Source organism: Myotis nattereri, assembly GCF_964212035.1.
Source record: "Myotis nattereri genome assembly, chromosome: X".
Lineage (NCBI taxonomy): Eukaryota > Metazoa > Chordata > Mammalia > Chiroptera > Vespertilionidae > Myotis > Myotis nattereri.
In genome coordinates, this window is record NC_138078.1 from 50,355,894 (window position 1) to 50,370,861 (window position 14,968).

The 14,968-nt window shown below is 38.7% G+C and overlaps 1 protein-coding gene across 8 annotated transcripts in view; it reads left to right on the top strand.

Annotated features, from left to right (window-relative positions):
* Positions 1-14,968, top strand: part of EDA (ectodysplasin A) — a gene marked incomplete at both ends in the record, with an annotated part of 598,912 nt that overhangs the window by 149,896 nt on the left and 434,048 nt on the right. The gene's annotated exons all lie outside the window — the stretch shown is intronic.

Sequence of the window (14,968 nt, forward strand, 5' to 3'; positions counted from 1 at the left end):
ATGAATGATTTGCAGGGTTTTCATAATTCTGGAACCTATTGGAACCTGCTCTCAGTTTTTTGTGTTTTTCTCCTTTAAAACGGAGCACACAGAAATGGACCTAATACTTTGGAGTACAGTGAAATTATGCCTTCCTTTAATCCAGTTATTAGTTTTCTGTTAGTGTAGACCAGCCGTGGGCAAACTATGGCCCGCGGGCCAGATCCGGCCTGTTTGAAATGAATAAAACTAAAAAAAAAAAAAGACCGTACCCTTTTATGTAATGATGTTTACTTTGAATTTATATTAGTTCACACAAACACTCCATCCATGCTTTTGTTCCGGCCCTCCGGTCCAGTTTAAGAACCCACTGTGGCCCTGGAGTCAAAAAGTTTGCCCACCCCTGGTATAGACTATGATTTCTTTGGACTTTTCTTTTTGGCAGGTCAAAGGAACTATTTTTGAGGCAAGAGGCATTTTTGAAATCATAGTTCTGAATCACTGATTCAAAGAGAATATATATACATGCTGGTTTCATCAGTAATCTATTTGCTTAGAAATTGATTTATTGGAAAAATGAAATGACATTTGTAATTGTGTATTAGACCTTTTATTTTTATACCTATATACCTATGTTTAGTCAATTTGTAAGCATGAACATTTTCCACATTTGCTTTTAGATCCTTATTTAGATACACTAGCTTATAAGATCACTGACTTTGAATGGAACTGTGAAGCCAATCCTTCTGAAGCCTCGGTGATGAAAGACTGTCTTTCCCAAGCAAAACTAATGATATCCAGAGTTAAATTAAAATGGCCTAACTGAAAACTGAGAGTGTGTTACCTCCTCGTTGTTGTTCTCTTTCTCTGTCGTCTAGGAGGAAAGGAGAGGTTGCAGGAGTCGGAGCAGCTAACCTGCAGCTGACCTGAATGATACTGCTAAAAGAAAAAGAAATTGCAGAACAAAAAGAGGATCAGTTTTGATTGGAATTTAGATACCTTTACTAGTCCTTGGATGATTCAGGACAGACTTTTAAAGGAGAAATCTTGAAGAATAGGAGGAAAGCACTAAGGATTGAACCCACTTTTAATGTATTTTAGATGATATCAGAGTTATTTTGTTACATTAATGTTTTAAGGTATAAAAGCTTACCTGTAGTAGTATATAGAAGTACTGTCATTTGCAAATATTTAAGAGAGTGAGTGAGAGAGAGAGAGAGAGAGAGAGAGAGAGAGAGAAATATCGATGTGAGAATGAAATATTGATGGCTGCCTCCTGCATACTCCCTACTGGGATCAAGCTTGAAACCCCAGGCATGTACCCTGATTGGGAACTGAACTGGCGACCTTTTGGTGCACAGAATGATGCCCAAACAACTGGCCAGGGCTATTTATATATTGTTGTTTGTTTGTTTTAAAAATATTTTTATTGATTTCAGAAAGGAAGAGAGAGATATATAGGTATATATATATATATATATATATATATATATATATATATATATATATATATAGAGAGAGAGAGAGAGAGAGAGAGAGAGAGAGAGAGAGAGAGAAAGAGAGAGAGAAACAGCAATGATGAGAGAGAATCATTGATCATCTGCCTCCTGCACTCCCCTTACTGGTGATGGAGCCCAAAACCCAGTCATATACCTTGATGGGGAATCAAATTGTGTCCTCCTGTTTCATAGGTTGATGCTCAACAGCTGAGCTAAGTATTTTTGCCTTTGAGAAACCTCAGCTCCCTAGATTACACTCTCTGTACCTTGATTTCCTTATCTATAAAAATGAGGATAATAGTACTTAGAATGCTCCCTAGCTTCCCTGTCACCACATACAGAAAGTCCTCTGTTTTTCCACTTAACTTTTTGGGTACTTTGAAAGTATACTTAGGATCGCATATATAATCATATAAATTGTGGGTTCATGTATATATGTGTTTTATGTCTCCTATTAAAATAGACTTCTTGATGTCAGGGGTTAGTTGAGTTTTCATTGTGTTTGACCTTTATAATCCCTGGTCTAGTGATTATATATTTAATATAATTAAGTATTTATTATAATAATTTGTTGCCCTTTTTTAAGTCATGATTTATTCTCAACTTTTTCTGATAGAATAGTGGGAATTTATTTAGGCATGTGGAGCAACATGAATAAGCAATTAAAAAAAAAGAAAGTAGAACAAAATAAGTGTACCTGACAAAAGAGAAGAGCCAAGTTAGTAAGCACACAAGGAAAGAAAGATTATGTGAATGGTATAAATTTAAGCTGAAAAACATTAATGACTATTTAGAGAAGTCTGAAAGAGAGAGCTAAGTGACATTACTCTTAGTGATAAGTGAAAATTGACTTCATTATGCATGGTCACAGTGTTGGAGAGTAGCAAATTTAGAAGAGATGGGGCAATGAGAAGTCAATCAATGTGAGAGAGAGTCAAGTCATTGGTGTTTTTAATTTTATTTTATTGCTTAAAGTATTACAAAGAATAGTACATATGTTTCCTTTTTTTTCCCCATTGACCTTCCCCTGACATCCCCTACCCCCCAGTCTCTTGCGTACATTGGTTATGCTTATATGCATGCATACATATAAGTCCTTTGGTTGATCTCTTACCTACCCCCCCGCACCCTCCCCAGCCTTCCCTCTGTAGTTAGACAGTCTGTTCGATGTTACTCTGCCTCTGTATCTATCTTTTTGTTCATTATGTTATAATGTTCTCTATTATCCATAAATGAGTGAGATCATGTGGTATTTTTCTTTCATTGACTGGCTTATTTCACTTAGCTTAATGCTCTCCATGTCCATCCATGCTGTTACAAATGGTAAGAATTCCTTCTTTTTTACAGCAGCGTAGTATTCCATTATGTAGATGTACCACAGTTTTCTCATCCACTCATCTGATGATGGGCACTTAGGCTGTTTCCAAATCTTAGCTATGGTAAATTGTGCTGCTGTGAGCATAGGGGTGCACGTATCCTTTCTGATTGGTGTTTCTGGTTTCTTGGGATATAGTCCTAGAAGTGGGATTACTGGGTCGAATGGCAGATCCATTTTTAACATTTTGAGGAAGCTCCATACTGTCCTCCATATTGGCTGCACCAATCTGCATTCCCACCAGCAGTGCAGGAAGGTTCCTTTTTCTCCACATCCTCTCCAGCACTTGTCTTTTGTTGATTTGTTGATGATAGCCATTCTAACTGGTGTGAGATGGTACCTCATTGTTGTTTTGATTTGCATCTCTCGGATGATTAGTGACTTTGATTATGTTTTCATATGTCTCTTGGATTTCTGAATGTCCTCTTTCAAAAAGTGTCTATTTAGGTACTTTGGCCATTTTTTGATTGCATTGTTTATCTTCCTTTTGTTAAGTTTTATGAGTTCCATGTAGATGTTGGAGATTAAACCCTTATCGGAGATGACATTGGCAAATACGTTCTCCCATGCAGTGGGCTTTCTTGTTGTTTTGTTGATGGTTTCTTTTGTTGTGCAGAAGCTTTTTATTTTGATGTAGTCCCATTTGTTTATTTTCTCTTTAGTTTCCATTGCCCTAGGATTTGTATTGATAAAGATATTGCTATGACATATGTCTGCTATTTTGCTGCCTATGGCTTCTTCCAAGATTTTTATGGTTTCCCCTCTTGCGTTTAAGTCCTTTATCCATTTTGAGTTTATTTTTCTGTATGTTGTAAGTTGGTGGTTTAGTTTCATTTTTTTGCAAGTATCTGTCCAGTTTTCTCAGCACCATTTATTGAAGAGATTGTCTTGACTCCATTGTATGCTCTTGCCTCCTTTGTCAAATATTAATTGATCATACTGGCTTGTGCTGATTTCTGGGTTCTCTGTTCTGTTCCACTGGTCTATATGTCTGTTCTGGTGCCAGTACCAGGAAGTTTTGAAAACAGTGGCTTTGTAGTATTGGTTGATATCTGGTATTCTGATCTCTCCTACATTGTTCTTCTATCTCAAGATTGCTGCAGCTATTCGGGGTCTTTTTTTATTCCAGGAGAATTTTTGGAGAGTTTGTTCTAGGTCATTGATGTGTGCCGTTGGTATTTTAATGGGGATTGCATTGAATTTATAGATTGCTTTGGGTAATATGCACATTTTAATGATGTTGATTCTACCAATATATGAACATGGTATATTCTTCCATTTGTCCATGTCTTCCTCTATCTCTTATTTCAATGTCCTATAGTTTTCCGAGTACAGGTCTTTTACTTCTTTAGTTAAGTTTATTCCTAGGTATCTTAATTTTTTTGGTGCAATTGTAAATGGGATGGTTTCTTTCACTTCTCTTTCTGTGAGTTCATTATTAGTGTATAAAAAGGCCATAGATTTCTGGGTTAATTTTTTATCCTACTACTTTGCCAAATTCACTTATTAGGTCCAGTAGTTTTTTGATGGAGTTTTTGTGGTTTGTCTATGTATAGCATCATGTTATCTGCGAATAAGGACAGTTTTACTTCTTCTTTTCAAGTTTGGATGACTTTTATTTCATCTTCTTGTCTGATCGCTATGTCTAGCATTTCCAGTACTATATTGAACAGGAGTGGTGAAAGTGGGCATCCCTGTCTTGTTCCTGTTCTTAGGGGAAATGAGTTTAGTTTTTGCCCTTTGAGTATGATGTTGGCTGTAGGTTTGTCGTATAAGGCTTTTATTATGGTGAGGTGTGGTCTCTCTAGTCCCACTTTGCTTAGAGTTTTTATCAAGAAAGGGTGTTGGATTTTGTCAAATGTTTTTTCTTTATCAATTGATATGATTATGTGATTTTTGTCTCTCAGTTTGTTTAAGTGATGTATCCCATTTATTTATTTGCAGATATTGTACCATCCTTGCATCCCCAGAATAAATCCCACTTGGTCATGGTGTATGATCTTTCTAATGTAATGCTGAATTCGATTTGCTAGAATTTAGTTGAGGATTTTTGCATCTATGTTCATCAATGATATTGGCCAGTAGCTCTCTTTTTTTGTGGTGTCTTTATCTGGTTTTGGAATTAGGATAATGCTGGCTTCATAGAAAAAGCTTGGAAGTGTACCTTCCTCTTGAATTTTTGAAATAGTCTGTGGAGGATAGGTTTTATTTCTTCTTTGAATGCTTGGTAGAACTCCCCTGTAAAGCCGTCCAGACCAGGCCTTTTGTTTGCTGGAAGATTTTTGATCACTGCTTCAATTTCTTTGGTAGTTATCGGCCTATTCAGGTTTTTTAATTCTTCCTGGTTAAGTTTTGGGAGCTTGTATTTTTCTAAGAATATGTCTATTTCCTCTAGGTTGTCCATTTTTTTTTTTATGGAATAGAGTTGTTCATAGTATTTTTTCATAATTGTTTCTATTTTTGTGGCATTGGTTGTTACTTTGCCTCTTTTATTTCTGATTTTATTTATTTGGGTCCTCTCTCTTTGCTTCTTGGTGAGCCTGGCCAGAGGTTCATCAATCTTATTTATCCTTTCAAAGAACCTGCTCTTGGTTTTGTTGCTCTTTCGCAGGGGTCCTCAAACTTTTTAAACAGGGGGCCAGTTCACTGTCCCTCAGACCGTTGGAGGGCCGGACTATAGTTTAAAAAAAAAACTATGAACAAATTCCTATGCACACTGCACATATCTTATTTTGAAGTAAAAAAACAAAATGTGAACAAATACAATATTTGTATTTGCATGTGGCCCGCGGGCCATAGTTTGAGGAACCCTGCTCTTTTGTATTGTTGTTTTTTTTTGTCTCTGTCATTTATATCCACTCTGATCTTTATTATTTCCTTCCTTTTCTAATGCTGGGCTTTTCTTGTTGCTCTCTTTCTAACTCTTTGAGTTGTAGGTTAGATAATTTATTACCATCTTTTCTTGTTTTTTGAGATAGGCCTTCAGAGCAATGAACTTCCCTCTCAAGACTGCTTTCACTGTGTCCCATACATTTTGGCTTATTGTGTTTTCGTTGTCGTTTTTTGCTATGATGTTTTTTTTATTTCTTCTTTGATCTCTTTCATACCCAATCATTATTTAAAAGCATGCTATTTAGCCTCCAGGTGTTTGCTTATTTCTCATTATTTTTATTGTAGTTGATTTGTAATTTTATGCCATTGTGATCTGAGAAAATGCTTGATATGATTTCTGTCTTCTTGAATTTGAAGAGACTTTGCCTGTGCCCCAATAAGTGGTCTGTCTTTGAATATGACCCATGTACACTTAAGAAAAATGTATATTCTGAGACTTTGTGATAGAATGTTCTGAAGATGTCAATTAGTTCCATCTGATCTAGTGAGTCATTTAGGATTGATGTTTCTTTGCTGATTTTTTTGATTAGATGATTTTTCCAATGATGTCAGTGGGGTATCAAAGTCCCCTACTATGACTGTATTTCTGTCAATCTCTCCCTTGATATCCTCCAGAAGTTTTTTTTATATATTTGGGTGATCGTGTATTAGGTGCATATATGTTTATCAGAGTTAAAGCTTCTTGTTGAATTTTTCCCTTTAGTATTATGAAGTGATCTTTCTTATCTCTTGTTATGGCCTTCACCTTGAGGCCTAATTTGTCAGATATAAGTATTGTTAATCCAGCTTTTGTTTTTCATTTCCATTCGCCTGAAAAACCTTTCTCCATCTCTTCACCATCAGTCTGTATGAGTTCTTTGTTCTAAGGTGGGTTTCCTGTATACAGAAGTTATATGGGTCATGGTTTCTTATCCACTCAGCTATCCTATGTGTTTTGATTGGGGCATTTAATCCATTTATATTTAAAGTTATTATGGATAGGTTCTTGTTGTTGCCGTTTTTATTCATTATGCCTGTGTTCCTTCTTCCCTTCCTATTTCTTCTTTTTACAGCAGGCCCTTTAGCATTTCTTGCATTGCTGGTTTGGTGGTAATAAACTCCCCTCCTCCTTTTTTGTCTGTGAAGCTCCTCATTTTACCCTCAAATTTTTTTGATAGCCTTGCTGGTTACAGTATTCCTGTATTCAGACTCTTGCTTTGCATGACTTTGTATATTTCATTTCATTCCATTCCCTTTTGATATGAAGTGTTTCTGTTGAGAAATCAGTTGATATTCTGATGGGAGATCCTTTATAGGTAACTTTACGTCTCTCTCTGGCAGCCTTTAATAATCTTACATTGTCGTTGGTGTTTGCCAATTTAATTATAATGTGTCTTGGTGTCGATCTTTTAGGGTTCATCTTGTTTGGGACTCTGTGAGCTTCTTGGACTTTTGTGAGTTTTTTTCTTCCTGATATATGGGAAGATTTCTGTCATTATTTCTTCAAACATGTTTTCTATTCCTTGCTCAGTTTCCTCTCCTTCTGGTACTCCTATTATGCGGGTGTTGTTTCGTTTTGTGTTGTCCTAAAGTTCCATTAGGCTCTCCTCCTGTTTTTTTAGTTTTTTTTTTCTAGATGCTGCCTTGCTTGGATATTTTTTCCTATCTTGTCTTCTAGCTCACTGATTCAGTCCTCCACTTCTTATAGTCTACTGTTGATGCTTTCTATTGAGTTCTTTATTGCAGTGATTTCATTTCTTGTTGGTTCTTCTTCATTTCCTCTTGGTTCTTACATATATTGTTGAATTTTTCTTCCATCCTTTTTAGCAACCTCATGATCATTTCTCTGAATTTGTTCTCTGTCATATTGCTTTCCTCCATTTCATTTACTTCCTTTTCTCGTGATTTCTCTTTTTCTTTCATATGCGGGCTGTTTCTTTGTCTCCCCACAATCGTTCCTCTCAGGTTTTCTGGTTATGTAGCTTTCTCTCTTGCCTTAAAGTTACAAAATACAACACAACAAAAAACAACACACAGGGCACCAAACACAAATGTATTCACAATACTAATACCCCTGAATAAAGGTGACCACCAGAGAAAAGAGAATTAATGAATAGGGAAGAGTGCAAAAATGATATTGAGAAAAGGAAAAAATGTAAGAGAAAAAAGAGAGAAAAGAAAAAAAGAAGGAAAAATAAATGTATATGGGGAGAAAACTCCAATAAAACAACAACTAATAAAAAAATGCAAACAACAAACCTCCAAACAACAAAAACCCAGATGAATCTGAAGAGGCAGAGCTTATTTCCAGGAGGCAAGGTCAACGAATTGAATGACTGGGAAAATAGCCACAATTCAGTATAGAGGAGGTAGAATGAGAATGGGTGTATAAGAAGAAAAGTAAAAAAACAAAATACAAAAGACATTATATATATATATATATATATATATATATATATATATATATATATATATTAAGAAAATATATATTTTCCTACTTCTTTAATCTATCTCTCTATGTATTTGTTTACTATTGGAAAACTAGGATAGAGAGTAGATAGGCCTGAGTTGGTGATTGGAATTAGTTAAGCTATTAGTAGAATACGAAAACAAGTGAGGAAAGGAAAAAGAGAAGCACAAAAAACCAGACAAACATAAAAACTAACCAATAATCAAACAAACTACAACAAGACAGAAATAAAGAAAAAGGCAAAAAAAGAAAAAGAATTTAGATAGTGAAGAAAGTGAAGCAAAAAGTGTGTATGGGTTTGGAGCTGGGCAAAGGGAATTAGATGTATAAGTAAGATCAATTTTTAACAGGGAGTAAAAAGAAAGGGTAGAGAAAAACTAAAGCAGAAACAGGGAAAGAGAAACAGGACAAAAAGGGGAAAATGATGAAGAGATTGTTGGAATAAAGGAAAAATTGAGATAAATTAAAATAATGCTAAGCGGAAAATGAAAATAGAATGTATAACATTAATCCCAAAGTAATATAAAGAAAAAAATAACATAAAATAATACTTTTAAAAAATGTTAAAAGAATAGTATTAATACTAAAAGTTAAAAATCAAAATAGAATTAAAAACAAGGTAGAATCGAGTGAGAGAAAAAATTTGGTTCTTACATAAAAGACACAAAATAAAAATGTGAAGTAGTGAAGGTTGTTCACTTCCTCCACTGTTCTACTTGGCATGTCTTTTTCCTTGCAGGTAGTCAGCACAGTATTGAAGTTCCTTGCAATCCATGGCTCCTCTGTGTCCTAAGCTACAACCCTATTTTCAAGGAGGCGGGATCACTCTGCTCTCTTTGGTTCTCAGTCTGTCTTTAGTTTTCTTTACACACAAGAGTCAATTTCTGCCACAGCCCCTGGTTAGCAGGGTTTCTGTCTTAATAATCGGGGCTAAAAGGCCTCTCTACTCTGGCTCTGTGCGTGACTCTGTGCGTGACTCTATGCATGACTCTGCACAGCCGGTATAGTACTTCAGGCTGCCTTTCTGGGTCCAGTCCAGCTATGGGTTAATATCTAGAATTCCCTTCTGCCAGTAGCCCTGTCAACCCCCTTACACATTTGATGGCTACACTGACCCCAACAGCCACAAAATTTTGGGGGGGCTGTCTTTCTCTGAGGCTCTAGTTCCCACTGCGCACATTTCGCCCTCTAGGCTGGATCCCAAATATCACCTTTCTTTAGGCAATGCCAGCTGTGTTTAATACGCCAGTTCTGGGTAGTTGCTCTTTGGTTCAGCTGTTCCTTCTGCTCTGTGAGAAGGTGCAGGGCCCCTCCACAAATTCGCGAGTTTGTCTCCCCTTGAGCAGACCTCCCAGGCGCCCGTGGTCAGGGAGTTTGGAGTTTCAGTGTTCGTGGATTAGCAGCTGAGGTAACTGGTTCCTGGGTGTTGTGGTTGTAAGGTCCTGGGAGGCAACTGAGATCTCCCTGGTTGACGGTAAGGCTGGGGTTCCGATCACTGTCAGTCTCAGATGACAGCCATCTCCCCTTCAAGATGGTGCAGCCTCTGTGGTGGAGCCTGCTGCCCCGGGAGAGATTTCAGCTGCAGTAGAGGCTGCTCAGTCGGGGGGAGGCTGGTCCGCCTGTCCCCAACTGTCCCTTGAAGTATAGCTGTCCCTCACTCACAAATACTGACACTCCCCTCACGTCCACACACTCTCCTTTCGTTCTCTCACTCTCACACTATCTAGCAGCCTGCAGTCCCCTCAGCAGCCATCTTCCTACACTCATGAAATCTCATAGCTGTTTTTATCTCTAATAATTAATTAGTGATAATTCTCAGTCCTCTGATTATGGAGGAATTTAAGGAAAGCAAGTGCTTTGGAATCAAACACACTGGCTTCGTCAAGAGCTGTTACTGCATGAAATAGGCAAAATTACTTTTGTTTAGGTTTAGTTTCCCCTTCTGTGAAGTAAGTTTTGTAGTATCTACTGCAGAGGATTGTAGTAAAGATCAGGTAAGGAAGTGTGTGTCAGTGAAATGGTATAAGCATTCCTTAAACATTATTTGTTGCTGGTTGTGTCTTCATGAAGTTTACAGTGGAAAAGCAAAAACGTGTAAGAAAGCTGACTGATAATGGAAGAGAATGAACTTGGGGAGGAATTACGTGGAATTATATTATTATTGTTATTATTATTATGATTACTAGATGCCCGGTGCATGAAATTCGTGCACGTGCAGGGGTCTCCTCAGCCCAGCCTGCATGCTCTCCAATGTGGGACCCCTTGGGGGATGTCCGACTGCTGGTTTAGGCCCAATCACCAGGCCTAAACCGGCAGTCAGACATCCCTCTCACAATCCTGGTCCACTGGCTCCTAATCGCTCACCTGCCTTCCTGCCTGGTTGCCCCTAACTGCCCCAGCCCACCAGCCTGATCATTCTTCACTACCTCTGCTTACCAGCTTGATTGCCCATAACTGCCCCCCTGCTGGCCTGGTTGCCCATAACTGCCACCCACTGCTGGCCAGGTTGCCCCCTACTGCCCCCTCCCTGCCAGCCTGGTCGCTCCTAACTGCCCCCCCCCCGCCAGCCTGGTCACCCCTTACTTTCTCCCCCTGCCAACTTGGTCGCCCCAAGAAGCCCCCCTCTGTTGGCCTAATTGCCTCCAACTGCACCACCCCCCCGCCGGCCTGGTTGCCCCCCTAACTGCCCCCCTGCCAGCCTGGTTGGCCCCAACTGCCCTCCCTGCTGGCCTGGTCACCCCCAACTGCCGCCCGCCCCCCCCCCCCGCCCCCCGCCAGCTTGGTTGCCCCACACAGCCTACTGTTCAGTCATTTGGTCATCCCTCACTAACGCTCCTGCTGGCCTGGTCACCCCACACAGCCTGCTGTTCAGTCATTTGGTCTTCCCTCACTAACCCCCCTGCCAGCCTGGTAGCCCCATGCAGCCTGCTTGTTCAGTTGTTTGGTCATCCCTCACTAACCCCCCTGCTGGCCTGGTTGCCCCACACAGCCTGCTTGTTCAGTCCTTTGGTTGTCCCTCACTAACCCCCCTCCCGGCCTCGTTGTAGGCAGCCATCTTGTGAGGGGGTGAGGGTTAATTCGCATATTACCTCTTTATTATATAGGATTATTATTATTATTAATGTATGTTTAGCACTTAATTTATAAAATGTTTCCCAGTACAGTATGTCATTTGGTCCACACTTCACTTCAACCCACTTATACCATCCTCTGTAGATCTGATTGATTTTGGCATGTGTGCAGAATTACTGTTATTAGTGAGGATGGTTATGCAGCCAGAGAAAACAGAGCAGTGATTATCAACCCTGTCACCCTTCTCCCCTCCTTATCCTCATTTCCCCAATCTGTTGGGATGGGAGAAGCTTGACATTAGTCAATTTACTTACCAGAGGATGTGACACACATTCACCTTTTTTCTTGCTTCCATTGTCACCCATGCAACCTTTATTCTTTTTGAGCTGCATGTAAATGGAGCAATGTTTCAGAGTTTATGTGTCTTTGAGGTTTGGATTAAAGACTTCAGTGACACCAGAAGAAAGTAATCAGGAGCATAATTGAGCGGGTGGAACAAATGTGTTAAATCTATTTGGGGAAAATAATGACCAGTTTTATAGTAATAAATTAGCTTCAGGTTCATTCTTCCAGAATCAGGGTGGGAACAAGGAAGAAGAGAATGAATGAGTTTTCTGAAAACACCCGAGAATATAAGTGCTTCCTCTAATGTGGCTGATTCTAATGGGGGAATGGAGGAACCTCTTCCTAGTCACGTCCAGAAAAATTGGGAATCTTGTCATTAGCTCTACAGTGATGCAGAAGGGACTTCAAAGATCCCATTCACTTCATCTTGTATATGTTATGGTAGATAGCAATATTTCAAAATCTCACAAAACAAAGACTTTGGGGGATTAGATTAAAGTCTAACATGTACTACATAGAGAGACATAATTTCTATTAAGTATTGACTGTTTTCTTTTTTTTAAAATTTATTGCTTAAAGTATTACAAAGGGTATTACATATGTGTCCATTTTACCCCCCCGCCCTAGACAGTCCCCTAGCCACCCCTATCCCCCAGTGTCTTATGTCCATTGGTTATGCTTATATGCATGCATACAAGTCCTTTAGTTGATCTCTTACCCCCCTACCTCCTGCCCCCCAACCCTCCCCGGCCTTCCCGCTGCAGTTTGACAATCTGTTTGAGGAAACTCTGCCTCTGTATCTATTATTGTTCAAAAGTTTATAATGGTCTCTATTATCCATGAATGAGTGAGATCATGTGGTATTTTTCCTTCATTGACTGGCTTATTTCACTTAGCATAATGCTCTCCAGTTCCATCCATGACGTTGCAAATGGTAAGAGTTCCTTCATTTTTGCAGCAGCATAGTATTCCATCGTGTAGATGTACCACAGTTTTCTAATCCATTCATCTACTGATGGGCACTTAGGCTGTTTCCAGATCTTAGCTATGGTGAATTGTGCTGCTATGAACATAGGGGTGCATATATCCTTTCTGATTGGTGTTTCTGGTTTCTTGGGATATATTCCTAGAAGTGGGATCACAGGGTCAAATGGGAGTTCCATTTTCAGTTTTTTAAGGAAACTCCATAGTGTCTTCCATAGTGGCTGCACCAGTCTGCATTCCCACCAGCAGTGCACAAGTGTTCCTTTTTCTCCACATCCTCTCCAGCACCTGTCGTTTGTTGATTTGTTGATGATAGCCAGTCTGACAGGTGTGAGATGGTACCTCATCGTTGTTTTGATTTGCATCTCTTGGGTGATTAGTGACTTTGAGCATGTTTTCATATGTCTCTTGGCTTTCTGAATGTCATCTTTTGAAAGGTGTCTATTTAGGTCCTTTGCCCATTTTTTGATTGGATTGTTTATCTTCCGTTTGTTGAGTTGTATGAGTTCCCTATAAATTTTGGAGATTAGGCCCTTATCAGATATGACATTGGCAAATATGTTTTCCCACACAGTGGGTTTTCTCGTTGTTTTGTTGATGGTTTCTTTTGCTGTGAAGAAGCTTTTTATTTTGATGTAGTCCCATTTGTTCATTTTTTCTTTAGTTTCAAGTGCCCTAGGAGCTGTATCAGTGAAGAAATTGCTTCGGCATATGTCTGAGATTTTGTTGCCTTTGGATTCTTCTAGAATTTTTATGGTTTACTGTCGTACATTTAAGTCCTTTATCCATTTTGAGTTTACTTTTGTGAATGGTGTAAGTTAGTGGTCTAGTTTCATTTTCTTGCATGTATCTGTCCAATTGTCCCAACACCATTTATTGAAGAGACTCTCTTGGCTCCATTGTATGTTCTTGCTTCCTTTGTCAAATATTAATTGAGCATATTGGTTCGGGCCGATTTCTGGGCTCTCTATTGTATTCCATTGATCTATATGCTTATTCTTGTGCCAGTACCAGGCAGTTTTGAGAACAGTGGCTTTGTAATACAACTTGATATCTGGTATTGAGTCCCACCTACGTTGTTCTTTTTCATGATTCCTGCAGCTATTCGGGGACTTTTTTTATTCCAGATGAATTTTTGGAGAGTTCGTTCTAGATCTCTGAAGTATGCCGTTGGTATTTTAATGGGAAGTGCGTTGAATTTATAGATTGCTTTGGGTAGTATGGACATTTTAATGATGTTGATTCTACCAATCCATGAACACGGTATGTTCTTCCATCTGTTTATGTCTTCCTCTATATCTTTTTTCAATGTCCTGTAGTTTTCTGTGTAGAGGTCTTTTACCTCTTTAGTTAAGTTTATTCCTAGGTAGCTTAATTTTTTTGGTGCGATGGTAAACGGGATTGTTTTTATAATCTCTCTTTCTGAAAGTTCACTATTGGTGTATAGAAATGCCTCAGATTTCTTGTTGTTAATTTTGTATCCTGCTACATTGCAAAATTCATGTATTAAGTGTAGTAGCTTTTTGATGGAGTCTCTAGGGTTTTGTATGTATAATATCATGTCGTCTGCAAATAAGGACAGTTTTACTTCCTCTTTTCCAATTTGGATGCCTTTTATTTCTTCTTCTTGCCGAATTGCAATGGCTAACACTTCCAGTACTATGTTGAACAGGAGTGGTGAAAGGGGGCATCCCTGTCTTTTTCCTGTTCCTAGGGGAAATGGTGTTAGTTTTTGTCCATTGAGTATGATGTTGGCTGTGGGCCTGTCATATATGGCTTTTATTATGTTGAGGTATGATCCTTCTACTCCCACTTTGCTGAGAGTTTTTATCAAAAATGGGTGTTGGATTTTGTCAAATGCTTTTTCTGCATCAATTGATATGACCATGTGTTTTTTTTCTTTCAATTTGTTTATGTGATGTATCACATTTATTGATTTGCGGATATTGTACCATCCTGGCATCCCTGGGATAAATCCTACTTGGTCATGGTGTATGATCTTTCTGATGTACTGCTGGATCCGATTTGCTAAGATTTTGTAGCGGATTTTGGCATCTATGTTCATGAGGGATATTGGCCTGTAATTCTCTTTCATTGTGTTGTCTTTACCTGGTTTTGGTATTAGGGTGATGCTGGCTTCATAGAATGAGCTTGGAAGTGTTCCTTACTCTTGAATTTTTTGTAGTAGTCTGAGGAGGATAGGTTTTAGTTCTTCCTTGAAGTTTGGTAAAACTCCCCTGTGAAGCCGACTGGTCCTGGGTTTTTGTTTGCTGGAAGCTTTTTGATGACTGCTTCAATTTCTTCCATAGTTATTGGCCTGTTGAGATTTTTAGATTCTTCCTGATTGAGTTTTGGAATGTTGTATTATCCTAG